General features: G+C 47.5%; 1 protein-coding gene across 10 annotated transcripts in view; it reads left to right on the forward strand.

The window, feature by feature from the left end:
• Positions 1 to 14,086, forward strand: part of Mas1 (MAS1 proto-oncogene, G protein-coupled receptor) — a 31,474-nt gene that overhangs the window by 14,164 nt on the left and 3,224 nt on the right. For 2 of the 10 annotated variants that reach the window (XM_063281329.1, XM_039101409.2), the window contains 2 exons: positions 3,348 to 3,474; positions 11,979 to 12,167. The gene's annotated coding sequence lies outside the window, so the exon portion shown is untranslated. Of the gene's footprint in view, positions 1 to 3,131; positions 3,475 to 4,734; positions 6,381 to 10,763; positions 12,290 to 14,086 lie in introns of those variants that run through there. The other 8 variants (XM_063281319.1, NM_012757.2, XM_063281307.1 and 5 more) reach the window with 7 other exon arrangements.

The following is a 14,086-nucleotide window of genomic DNA, read 5'->3' on the forward strand; positions in this document are numbered from 1 at the left end:
AAAACAGAAATGAGTGGGGAAACAGCCTGTCACTTTAACATGTGACTTGAAGTTATTAGAGAAATAAACCTGGAATTTTATTCCTCTTGGAGTTTGTAAGGAAGGTATTTTTAGTTTGCCATTCCACACGGGCTCCAGCCCAAATGTGGACTTACCTCCTGCTGTTCAGGAGCAAGTCACCTTCTTAGACATTCAAGGAGGAACATGTGACCTTTTCAGTGACAGGCTCAGCTATAAAGTTCTTTAACTAAGAAACACTTGTATAGGGCTGGAGAGATGGCTCAGTGGTTAAGAGCACTGACTGCTCTTCCAGAGTTCCTGAGTTCAATTCCCAGCAACCACATGGTGGCTCACAATCATCTGTAATGGGATCTGATGCCCTCTTCTGATGTGTCTGAAGACAGCTACAATGTACTTATATATAATAAATAAATCTTGAGAGACAGGGGCGGGAGAGACTTGTATAGAGGCAAAGCTTACTATGCCCAGTGAAAATCATATCTCTTCGTTGTTCCCTTTGGCGTGGCTTGATAAGTACACATACCCATGTAGTCTGTGTCCCAACCTAGTTGTGGGACATTGTCTTCCCTAGCCAGTTTGACCTGACCAGTGAATAATAATCAGATTTCCATCACTACATGATAGAACGTTCTATATTAGATGGCTATCTGTGCTGCTGCCTGTATCTGTGAGTCTGTGATTTTTGTTTCAGAGCGGTTACATATTGTATGAATATATTTCAATCTGTTGATTGATCCAGCTTATTTTTCATAGGCATCTTAACTGTTTTCAGATTCTGATTTTTTTTAAGAAAAGATTTATTTATTTGTTTGTTTGTTTTCTGTATATGAATATACTGTTGCTGTCTTCAGACACACCAGAAGAGGGCATCAAATCCCATTACAGACGGTTGTGAGCCACCATGTGGTTGCTGGGATTTGAACTCAGGACCTCTGGAAGAGCAGTCAGTGCTCTTAACCACTGAGCCACCTCTCCAGCCCTTGAATAAACATTTTACAACAGAAGTTAAACACACGTAGCTAGTAAGCTCCTGAATGGGTACTCAAAACATTAATCATCAGAGGAATATAAATTAAACCCTTAGTGAGATACTGTCTCATACTGGCTAAAATATGGGTGCAAAAGATTGCAAACAAAAGAACTCAAGCCAAATGTTGGTGAAGAGCGGGATAGAAAGACTTTAGCAGCTCTGGTGGGAATGCAGGACCAATCGGCAAAGCTGGGCAGGAAAATCTTTATAAAAGCAAACATGTACCTTATGAGCCAGATTCTCACTGTCAGGTATCTCTCATGAGACAGTAAAATCTATGGTTGGAAAAGTGGCTCAGAGGCTGAGATATGTTTCAGCTGCTAAGACCATGGACTACTCTTCTGAGGACCTGGATTCAGTCCTTACAGCCACATCGGTAACTCTGGCTGCGGGGGATCTGACAGCCTCTCTGACCTCTGCAGATATCAGGCATATGTGTGGTGCGCAGACATACATGCAGGCAAAGCGCCAATGCACATAAACATAAAGTTCAAACACTTAAGTGCATGTGTTTCTGTGTACCAGATTTATGCAGTACCTGTGGAGGCCAGAAGAAGGCCTTGTATCCTTAAGACTGGTTTTATAGATGCTGGTGAGCTGCCATCTGGGCATTGGAAATCAAATGAGGTCCTTGGGAAAAGCAGTTCCTAACCACTGAACTATCTCACCATCCCCAAATGAATCTTCTTCTTTGAGAGAGAGAGAAAGAGAGAGAGAGAGAGAGAGAGAGAGAGAGAGAGAGAGAGAGAGAGAGAGAGACTTGTCAAAGGGCTGGAGATGTGGCTCAGCTGATGGAATACTGGCTTAGCATACATGGAGTTTGCATAAAACTGGGCGAGGTGGTGTGTGCCTGTAATCCTAGCATTCCCGAAAAAGAGGCAGGAGTATCAAAAGTTTATGGAAGGGGCTGGAGTGATGGTTCAGTGGTTAAGGACTCCTATTCCTCTTCTAGAGGACCTGAGTTTGATTGCCACACTGGGCATTTCATAACGGTCTATGACTCCAGTCCAAGGTAATCCAACTCCTCTGGCCTCTGTGTGCACCTGCATTCACACACATACACGTAACGAAGAAAAATAAAAATAAATCTTTTTTTTTTGGTTCTTTTTTTCGGAGCTGGGGACCGAACCCAGGGCCTTGCGCTTCCTAGGTAAGCGCTCTACCACTGAGCTAAATCCCCAGCCCCATAAAAATAAATCTTTAAAAAAGGTTCAAGGTCATCCTCAGAGACATCCTTCGGTGTTTGAAATCACTGTGACCCTTTTAACTGGGATGGGATGGACCATGCTTCCTGATGTCTTGTCAATCAATCTAACCATTCCTCCTGCTTCAGACTGCCTAGCCCTGTAGTCACGGCACCCGTGATTCCAAGGAACCCAGAAAGGCCTCCGTTCATTTCGTGTATGTTTGATCTGGCATTTTCATTTTGGACCCAATGGTGCGTTGCCTGTCGGCTATAGCCATCTTTACTGGTCACAGGCAGTCTGTCGGAGGGGAGTGGCCCCGGAGGCATTCTCAGGGCCCTTAGCACAAATGCCATCTTTGCTTAGGACTGCCACCCATCCTGGGTCTCTTGGTGTCCTCATTGCTCAGGAAAAGTTCTTCTATTGGGTGGGATAAAACCTCCGTTCAGACAGAGGATGTCAGGGAGCTCTAGGGGCTGGGCCACGTTCAGGCTGTGGCCTCCTTGCTACATCTATCTTCCTAAACCAATCGTTTTCTCTCTTCATATCCAGTCTTCCACCTTGTAGAAGGGCTGGTTCTCACTAGACTTGGTCATGCGGGCCTGTCTAAGTGGAAGGCCAAGCACACGAGGGAGGTGGGACAGTTCTCCTTCAGACTCGATGTCTAAGAAGTGTGCTCTGAAAATGAAAATCCTTGGCTGGGACAGATCCAGCCAATCCCTGTATGAGTTAGGAAAAAAGATTGCCCCAGGCTGGTGGGATCAAATGGGCCTGGGAGAGTTTCATTCTCAGAGTTTTATCTTTGGCTTTTATCTGGTCACTGAGATCTGAAGACTCTATTGCAGGGCTAGAAGGGCAGAGGGTGGGAATGTCCTGCCCCAAGAGCTTGTCAATCAGAAGGATGGGGGACTGGTTCTGCTCTGAGAGCCTGTCTGTCAGAACTACGAGATACAGAACCGCTTAGCCAAATTTTCTCTAGTCAAGTTTGGAAGATCAGATTTCTAGCATCCCTGAAGTCAATTCCGTTCCAAACGGTGTAACAGGACAGTGTACACTGGGCTGTCTGTCAGCATGTTCTGTGTGTCTGACCTGTCTTCCTTCTGTCTCTCTAGTTACCAGTTCTTCCGGCTTTCTGGATTCTCAAAGTCAGAAGGGGAACCCTGGGCTTTGGTGAAGCACTCGAGGCTCTCTTCCTGTGATCGACAATCAACATCTAGGACTGGGTAGAGTTGGTTCCAGGTGAGGACACATTTGGGGATTGGACTGAAGCGCACCTGCTTCCCTAGGTCAGCGAGAGTCGTGCCCCCTTACCCCTGGCCCCTGCCCAGGGACTAAGGGGCTTAAGATAGAAGGGGAGGGGATTCCAACGCACAGGGCGGGGTCGACTTCTGGGTTCTACCGCTCGGACTCCACCACTCACTAGTCGCCTACTATGGGTCTACCACCTGGCTTCCTGTGTTACTATGTGTGAGAGTCAAGCCCCTTGGCACGCCCGTCAAGGATTGTCTCTTAGGTTGAGCGGGTTTGGAAGCCCCATTCGGTACCTGGGCAGCGCCATTCACACCATGGGTCAGGGTTCTGGGCTGAATGTAAAGGAGGAAACTGGCCGAGCAACGGCGTTCCTTGCTCTCTGCCTCCTGACTGCTGGTAGAATGTGACCAGAAGCCCCATGCTCCTGTTGGTCTAACTTCCTCACCATGACGGATTGGACCCTTGAACTGTGAGCCAAAAACCCTTCCTTACGTTACTTTCGTATTATCTTTTCTCCTCCCTTGCTCCCTTGAGTACCTCAAAGCTTTTTTCCCTCTTTCTGTCATTTGACAGGAGGAACAGGTGTGTTTAGGGAACTCTGGAAGGTATGACTTATCTCTCAGGAGTGCAGTCTAGAACTTCTCTGGAAGGAAAGTTGGGGGCCACAGACTTCTCTTCCCCGGGCTTGGTTGGCCCTGTTCCTGCTCTTTCAGTACCTCCTTCCCCCTCAAATCTTCCCACCTCTGAAGAGAATGATTCCTCGCAACGACAAACCAGCACAGAAATAGCCGTCCTATTTGTGGCTTAAATGCAGGCAGCTTTATTTTTACAGTAAGATGCTGTATTTTCTCTAAGCAGAAATCATTATCTACCACAAATGAAACTCCGGCCCCATCTGTGATAGTTCCTGTTTTGTTGGCGGTGCCAATTAGTCACAAAACAATTGGCATCTTCCCCCACCCACTCATTCTGTGGGAGGAGAGCCATCCCTTACAGCAGCCCCCTTCCCTGGAGACGGACTGACCCCTTAGCCTCCTGGGAGCTCTGCTCTGCATTCACCTGGTGACTGGTATCAACTTCCAAACCGGGTGACTTGTCCTCTGTCAGGGTGGCCAGGCATCTCAGTTGTGAATAGAGACGAGGGTGGGGGGGATTAGGGGGAGCAAATTGGTGCGCTCCTCTGTTCTGTTGACTTAAACAATGACGTTGGAGTCTTCTCTCTAGTTGGTCACTCTGTTCAGGATTCCACTACCTGCCTGGGAGGACAACTGTTCATCAAATCTGAACTGTCTCAGCTCTAAGTGTGGATAGAAGAGCAGAGAAGATCCCTCTGTTCCGTCTTTCCTTCCTCCTCCCCCCTCCCCCATGCCATGCCCGGGAACCTCTTGGCCAGCCCCTTTCTTGGCTCTCATTGGATCCTACTGGCTCCTCTCGTGAATCCCTCCCCACGGTGTGTCCTTCCTCTCTACCTTGCAGTGTGTCCTTAGTGGGGTTTCCTTTCTCTCTCTGACTTTGCTCCTGAAACTTACGCTTCTCCAGGAGGCTGGCCTTCCCTTCTTTTAGGACATGGAAATCAGGTAACGGGGAAGAGTTTTTGACATCTGGCCAGAGCTCACTGATTCTGTTGACTTACCCTTTGCCTGCGCCTGCTGCTGGGACCAGCCGTGCTCTGAAGGTCTTTGGGGGTATATGGTCCCCACCCCCTCATTCCCAGCCCCTGGAGAACTGAGCCCCTGGCTTCCTGCAGTGCAATTGCGCTCCTGCCCTTCAGACTTGCTTTGGAAAGAGTTTGAGTGGACACCTGCTTTCTAATAGGTTAGAATCGCCTTCCCTCCCCTTTGATCTGACTGGATCCGGAGTCATTGCTGCTTCACCATTGTAACTGGAGGAAGCCCCCTGAAAAGAAGAGGCGTGGACAGAAGTAGAGCCAGGGTAGCTCTTCACTGTGGGCGTGGCTACCTGTGGTCCTCCACTGTGGGCGTGGTTACTTGAGATCCAGGTGTTCTAGAATTCTCTTGCTTGGTTTTATCTTGGGTTCTTGGAGAAAAGTGGGCAGAGGCCAGGGAGAAAGATGTTTAATGCTGTGTTTCTGAGTTCCTGTGTGAGAACCTCTACCTAACAATTCCTGGGAAGGAATTTGCCTGTGCATTGCCACAGAACAGACAAACCCCCTCTATCACAGACCCCTCTACCTTGACTTCCCTTCCTCTCTATTACCTCAGCCCAATTTTCTGCACGATGTTGTTCATGATATACTCCAAGGACTTGTAAGAAGGAATTTATACTGAATTATACTGAATTACCCATGTGCCTCCCACTGTGCTGATTTAGACATACACGTCCCTTTAAGGTAATGTTAAGAATCCATTTTACAGTGAAGAACACTGAGTCTTCAAGAGTGCAATGCGGGTCACGTGATTACTTCACTTCTCAGCTCTGCTAGAAATAGGAATGGTCCTATGTATTCTGCCCTCTAAGACATCATGTTTTGGGAGCACTGCTCTCCTTAGACCAGGCTAGCCCCTGTCTTGGGTGATGAGCCACTTCGTGCTGTACACAGCCCATTCCCACTGTGGATCAGGGTACAGATTTTCACTTGTGTGTCAGCGGATGATGCCATTTGAAACTCGGCTTCTGCTGATAAGCGTGGGACCATCTGCCTAGCGCAGCTCAAATATTTCAGCACTGGGAGAGCAGCTCTGACTTCTGAGACTCGCCTGCAGTCATCCTGGGAGATGCTGGGACCGGGGACCTGGCGGGCTAGCCGGGTATGGATGCCACAGGATTCAAAGGAGCCATCCCCTTGCTGTCACCTCTGACCCTTCCTGAGCAAAGGACACCAGTGAGTCCACGCTCCAGCGTGTGGAGTTGTTCAGATGCTCTTGACAAGCGCAGTAAGATCTTTTCTGTTCTGAGAGCTGTCACCCCGGCAGCAATTTCTATGCCGATTGCTTTTTTGCTGAGTCGTATTTGCTGTCAGTGTGTGTTGGCAAAAACTTCTGTCTCCCACTGCCTCCTTTTGGGGAAATTTGCTTTTCTGCTGGGGGAAATGTTACCAGCTACTGTTTCCCAACTTTCGGGTTGAAACTTCTACCATAGCTTTGTTGTCTTGACGCATGGCTGGGAAGGTATGGAAGGAACAGAGTTCTGATTCACAGATTGGATGGTGGCTGTGGACGCTTTCAAGGTTGCTTCAGGAGCAAGAGAGGAACTGGGCTAGAACAGTATTTGATTCCTGTATTGAAACCGTGTGACATAGCCACCGGGCATGGTCAGAGGCAAGGTGGGCAGGTTTCTCTTTGCATTCCTTAGCACCAAAGTTTGTGAAGCCCCGTCCAGCCCAGTGTGACGGAGTGCGTACTAAGTGGGCTTTGGCGTATCTTAGCGGTATTTCCCAGCCAGGGTTGGTGGGGTGATTGGGCAAGGAGGGTACTGGCTGTTGACACACTGCTGTGTCTGACCATAAGAAGGTGATCACAAGCTGGCCTCCGGAATAGGGAGGCGCAGCACTGTGGGCAGTTAAAGACTGAAGAGTTCTGGTGTGGGGCTGTCTTACATGTTGAAAGGCATTCAGCCACTAGAGGTAGGAGCACAGTCAACTGAACTCTAACCCACCAGGCATGCCAAGTGCCACAGAGGGGACATAATACCCCCCACTCAAAAACAGTACACTAAGTCAGTTCTCCTGGGAATTCAGAAGGGGGACCGGCACTTGCCTCTCTGTCCAGGTGGCTGTGGTTTGAGGGTGATATGGTAAACACCGGACAGCTGTTCTGCCCCACATGTGCCCTTCCGTGCCCTCCTGTGGCGTTCCTTGCCATGGAAATGCCATCTCACACGGGTAAGTGTGTACACACACACACACACACACACACACACACACACACACACACACGACGAGAGAGAGAGAGAGAGAGAGAGAGAGAGAAGAATGCACCCTTGTGTCTACATACCAAGCACCAAAGTCCTGCCTGGGATCAATTTCTCTGTGGTTGCCTGGGAACAGGAGCAGGTCTTAGATGCATACTCCTCCAATCCCTAGTTTACTGTTGTTTCTCTTTAAAAAAATTTTTTCTGCCTCTATCCTTTCTTTCCCTACCCCCACCCCAATCTCCTGTCCTTTTCTCGGAAGATGTGTTTCAGAGTGGGAGTCTAGAGCTCAGGAAAGACTGTTTAAATGAACAGGAAGGTGGAAGGGGGGCTCCTGCTCCTGAGTTTCCTTAGAATGCACATAACATCGTGACATTTATATTTTAAAAAATTAAAGTGTATTATTATTATTGTGTGTGTGCGTGTGTGCGTGTGTGCGTGTGTGCGTGTGTGCACACACACATGTGTGGGGACATGAGTGGAAGTCAGGGCAGAACCTTATGGAGTCAGTTCTCTCCTTCCACCTTTGGTGGGTTCTAGGACTTGAACTCAGGTCTTCAGGCTTGCACAGCGTGTCTTTACTCGTGGAGCCCTCTCTGGTCTAGGCAATAATCCAAGCCTTCTGTCCACACTCATTCTCCCTGAATCTGCTCTCAGCTCCTCCGTGCAGGTGTTCTGCACACATGCAGGGGAGAGACGAGCATGAGCCCCAGGAGGAGCTGTCAGAGATCTGGCGCCACATGCTCCCATCCTTCCACAGTTATGGAAGCCACCATGCTTGTTTTCCCTGCTTGCTGATTCATTCTCTCAGCCTGACATTTCCACAAGGCCCCCATTGGCAAAGACCTTTCCAATCTCTAGATTTTTAGTTTCTCATATCTCAGCCTCCCAGAAATACATAAAAATGCTGATTGTGTGAAGGAGCCAAGGTTCAAAGGGGCCGGGCTTCTTGGCTTAGGGCTTGCATCTGTGATCAGTTGGCTTGGAAGCTGAGCTCCTGTGCCAGACAGCTTCAGGACAGACGGCGGAGACCTCTGCACTGTAGCGGTGCATGATGAAGCCTCTTTTGCTGTCTTTGCCACATCTATGGAGAAAGCAGTGACCATTCTCAGAAGTAAGGTTGTCCACGTTTTAGGCCCTCGCCACTCTGAAGTCAGAGCCCCTAGAGGAATCTTACTGAGGGACTTCAGCCACATCCAAGTAGATTCCAGTCTCCTTGGAGAGAAAGGGAAGAGGTTCTGAGTTGGCAAATGACATGGAAGTAATACGATGCTGGCTGTCATATACTCTGTCTTCAGAAGGCAATACCCCGGGTGTCACGCTCGGGTTCTGTCACAAGACAAGGAGCAGAAGCACCCACCTTTGCAATGCCATCTAAAAGCTGTGTCCTTTGTTCTGGTGTTTCTTCAGTGCTTTGAGCCTGGACAGGTGAGGTCAGACTTAAAAGAAACACTGTGGACCCTGCTTCAAATATGGCTGCCAGCCGCAACAGTTAAAGACAGATCTGAGGCCAGAGAGAGGGCTCAGCGTGCACTGCTCTTGCAGAGGATATAATTGCAGTTCCCAGCCCATGCTGGGCAGCTTACAACCAACTGTAACTCCAGCTCTAGGGGGTTGATAGCCTCTTCTGGCCTGTGTGGTGTGGGCACTGCACTCAGGTACACACACTCACACTCACACACACTCACACACACTCACACACACTCACACACACTCTCACACACACACTCACACAAACTCACTCTCATACACACACTCACACACACTCTCACACACACACTCACACACACTCTCACACACACACACAGACACACACTCACACACACACTCTCACACACACTCACACTCTAATACACACTCACACACACTCACACACACACAGAGACATCATTCAAACTAAGAAATGAGAATCTTATTATTTTTTTAGAATTTAATATATGAGTACTGTGTCTATACCATTCCCCATTTTCTTGTATTTCCGACTGTTCTCCTGTCCCCCTACTCCCTCTCACATTCATAGCCATTAACTATTATATATTATATATTCACATATACATATAAATTTATAAATACATCCTTATGAGCCCCTGTAGTGTTGTCATATGCCTGTGTGTTTTAGGCTTGCCACTCTGGGTTAGACAGTGATCAAAGGACTCATTCCTGGAGGAGGTGGAGCTTCCCTTTCTCAGCAGCCATTAATAATCCAGAGCTTCTCATCTTGCAGTCCTCCCATCTTTCTTGGAATGGCAACTGGTGTTGCCAGTTTTGCCTATCTTACTTGGGCAGCCATATTTTTGAGATGTCACGGGTGCAGCCTCTCTGACCTCCACAGAAGATGGCATCTCGACACAAACGTCCTGGGTCTCTCCCCGGCTTTCCCATCCTTCCTGTCCCCTCATCTTTGATGTTTCTGAGCCTTGGTTGTAGGAGCTGAAAAGTAGAATCCTTTTACTAAAGATTAAAAAAAAAAAGATCATTTATTTTCTGTGTATACAGCTTTCTGCCTGCATGTATGCCTACACACCAGAAGAGGGCACCAGCCCTCATTACAGATGGTTGTGAGCCACCATGTGGTTGCTGAGAATTGAGCTCAGGACCTCTGGGAGAGCAGCCACTGCTGTTAACCTCCGAGTTATCTCTCAGAGAAAAGAAGAGTCTTAACAAACAAACAAACAAACAAACAAACAAACCAACCAACCAAACCCAAAGATCTCAGAGAATTTATGCAGGGGTGTCTGTGTCCCAGGAAAAGAAACAGTTCAACAGGAGATGCATAATATCAGAGCTCCCCAATGCGGGGGTGGGGAGTGAGGGGGATCCCAGATCGTAAGATCAATTTGTGACAGTCAAGGACAGAATATAACCTCTACTGATTGTGAAGAAAACAAAACCAAGCCTCTTACACTCAGATGTGAGTGGACCACTGCCTGTTTTAATTCCTACAGGTAGGTGTATTGTCTTTCTGCTACTTCTCAAGGTGGGTAGCGTCTGCTTGACTGGGGAAGACAGCCCTGCAGGCAGGGATGGGTGGAATGGGGCCCTGGCAGAGGACAGGGCAGACGGGGCAGGAGGTAAGGAGGACATGGCACCCCTGCTAAATGAGAAAAGTATTCCAAAGCAGGGCATGGTGGCAGTGTGGGTGGCTCAACCCCAGAGGAGGGCTTCTTAGCAGGTTGTTTACACATATGTGAAGGGCAGGAGCCAGCTACTTTACTGTCATAGAAGGAAGTGATATACATGGAGATGTTGGTATAGATGTTTGTGTTTGTGTGTGTTTGTGTATGCTCACACACACTTTATGAATGCGAGTCTAAGTACCTGGATGTGATTGTAAATTCAAGCATATATATATATATGTATATATATATATATATATAATATTAAACTATGGTGAAAAATTGGAAGCAATTGGTATGTTCAAGGTTAGAGGATTGGTAGAAAATAAATACATGTTAAGAGACTACCTTAATAGGAAGAAATATAATGTGTTATCAAGTGAGAAAATGTATGATAACAAACCTTATCCAAGACTGATTACAATTAAAAAAAAACATGTGTTTGAGACATTGGAAAAAATATAAGGGACTAGTCCAAGTGTTTAATAAGGTTAATTTTGAGTACTTGTCTTACATGTGAAATTTCCAAATATTCTGCAATGAGGACATATTGTTTTATAATTGGAATAAAAGGTAATATAAATTAAAATCCCCCTCCCCCAGTTTGTATTGTAGCTAAGTAGCTCACAGAGGAGCCCATTAGGATGGCTTTTTTTTTGAGGGGGCCTTTTACCCAGGTAGGAATGGTATGATCTGTCCCCAAGGGCCACTCTGCTTCTTGATGATTTTCCTAGAACTCTCTATATAGACCATGCTGTCTTCCAGCTTGTAGTAATCCTCCTGCCTCCGTGATTACAAATATGAGCACCAAGATAGACTTTCAGTGTGGAGAGGGCACAGGAATCCTGGACAGATGAGATCATAATTTCAAATCAAACTTAGCTCTTAGAGGGCAATGAGTGCCCTCCAGCAGGGAACATGGTGCCTTCAGGTCCTCAAATAGGAGGGTAGCGGCAGGCTAAAGTAGAAGACGAAATGTAAGCACAAGAAGACTTCTGCAAGGGGAGAGACCTGCATCAGGGTGAGGGAGCAGGGCTTAGCTCAGGGTTTCTGGCTTGCTGGACCCTGTGTTAGTGGCGAGTGTCGGTTCCCCCTCCAATCTCTCTAGCTTCCATTTGTCTGAAGTGAGAGGCCCCAGCTAAAGCAATGCTTTCCTCTCTGTTGAGTGGGAAACAAGCTCGGCTGTTGGCTGGCAGTCAGGAGACCTGGCCAACTCTCTGATTAGGATCTATGAGCATTTCAGGCACCACTGTGCTGCTGTCCGGGGTCTGGCAGCTGCCATGAAGCAATCATGGGTGGTGGAGCCCCTGTGAGGTTGAGCCTTGCAGAGGCTCTAGCATTAATCCTTAATTTTCTTCCCTATTAGGTGAGGACTGCAATGGCTTCCCTCACAGTCTCTTGCACTGGTGCTAAGTGCCCAGAGATAGGTAGCAAAGAAGGGGTCCTTTGGCTGTTAAAGCCTTAATGTCTGCACTCTGGTGCTCTAGTAAACTTCATTCTCTCTAGGAGATGCTTCCATGAGAAACAGGAAGGGAATGAAATTCCCCGATGCTGCCCATGTTACTGACTGATGATACCACCAGCTGCCCCAGGCCTCCAGCCCTCTGTCCTCAGCTGAGCTTCCCACCACTGTGCTCTCCACCAAGACCTGCTAGGATGAGCTGTCCTTCTGCTCGGACTGTCACCGCCAGCCAGGTAAACATGCAGTCTGCAACTACAGTTACTCTGTAACGAGATGGGCGTCTGGACAAAGAGTCTGCTGTCCCAGAGCTGGGTTTACCTGGAGACGTCCCCAGACCAGTCATCCTGCCAGAGAGGTGAGGTTCCTTGTCAGGGAGCTCAATGACAGTGTTTATGAGCAGTTGGGAACGTGTCCCTGTGGCTAGAGTAAATCCCAAGCTATGCTGTTTCGTCAGTGAGCCGCCACTTTGGCTCTGCTCACATCATGCTCGCTCCGCACGGTCAAACACCCCAGCTGCTCACAGCAGATGTGTAACAGATAAGGCAGCTCGGAGCCTTGCAGAGGATAGGGATTGGAGAGATGGGCACACAGGGCCAGCTGGTTCCCAGGCCTTCCAAACTGCTACTGGGCAGTTGGAAATTCCTCTTGGTTAACATTTGGGATGTGACTTTTTTTTTTAAAGCAATGTGCTCGTTTAAGTAAAATCTCACTCTGACAAAACGACGGAAGGATTATATTCATTATTTTTAGTGATAATTCGTTTTTGTAATTTAACTATTTGCATTCCAACCCTGTGATCAAAATCAGCCTGACTATACAGTTCGGGAGTTTCACCATAACTCTGAGGAAACAGTGTTCACTCCCTAGGATGCCCTGGGCAGAAGGGAGTGCTGTTTCTCTGGGAAAAAGCAGAGTTTCATCTGTCTCTGCCTCCCAAGGGCTGGGATTAAATGCATGTGCACCACCATGCCCAGCTGGCCAAAACCATTCTTTTTGTAGTACTGGGGTTGAGACAGAATCTTACTACATAGTCCTGGCTAGCATGGAGTTCATTGTATAGACCAGGCTAGCCTTGACTTTGTGATAATGTTCCTGCTTCAGCTTCTTGACTGTGAGGATTACAGACATAAGCTATCATGTCCAACTAGTAGAGACATTCTGTACCTCCTGCCTTTGTGCATGTTCCTGTCCACAGTATGCCTTTCCCCCTTATTCAGCGAACGAACTCCTACTGACCCTTCAAAACCCAGTGATGTAAGGCCTCCCTTAAAACTATATAAAGCTATACCTGGCTATGTGCTTGCCTGGCTTTGGCAAGCTCTCCTTCATTCCATTCACCAAATTAGATTCAGTTCTTTCTCCCCTGCAAAACTACACCATGGTTCTTATTTTAAACACTCTGTACAATGACTTAAAATTAAATCTTGAAAGAGGAGAGGAAGCCTGTTCTATCACCATAAAGAGAAATCTCTAACTATAGAATTGAATAAGGTCGGTTTGATTAAAAAAAAAAAAAAAAAGACATGCAGTCGGGGCTAAAGTGTTCAAACAGCTTTCTCTTTCTGTGAATTCAGTTAGAAGCTTTTTTTTTTTTTTTTGGAAAGGGAGAAAAGTTGAGCGGAAATAAAAAGAACTGGTTCATAAAATGAAAGTGTGGGCAATGCTTTTTCAGAGTAGGGAGGAACAGGCAGTGAATTTAGGGCTCGGGAGTAAGGAGAGAGGAGGGAGGCAGGCACAGTGATGGGGATCCCTTGCACCTCATGATTACAACCAAACAGGAGAGCCTTCTTTCTCAGGCAAGAAGTCAAGAGCTGATTGTCTTCGAGGTCTAGGGGACCTGGGTATTGGAGACTTGTCTGTCTGAGGCAACAGAGTGCCTCTGTCACCTTCCCTAAGAGCCAGCTTATGTATGGTTTTACACATTCCCAGTATTTGGTTTGGGTTTGCTCCCAAGAACTTGGAATACCATCTTTGCACAAGAACTTTCATTTTGTGAGTGTTCAAAGCCTGAACTACCCTACAGGATGGCCACTGGTCATCTGTTCCTACTCAGCACAGGAAATGTGGCTCATCTGCCAAGAATATATCATTTCCTACAGGGTGGCCTCTGGTTACCTGAGCCTACATGTGGGAGACACACCCTCCCCCCGCC

Source organism: Rattus norvegicus, chromosome 1 (assembly GCF_036323735.1).
Source record: "Rattus norvegicus strain BN/NHsdMcwi chromosome 1, GRCr8, whole genome shotgun sequence".
In the NCBI taxonomy this organism is placed as follows: domain Eukaryota; kingdom Metazoa; phylum Chordata; class Mammalia; order Rodentia; family Muridae; genus Rattus; species Rattus norvegicus.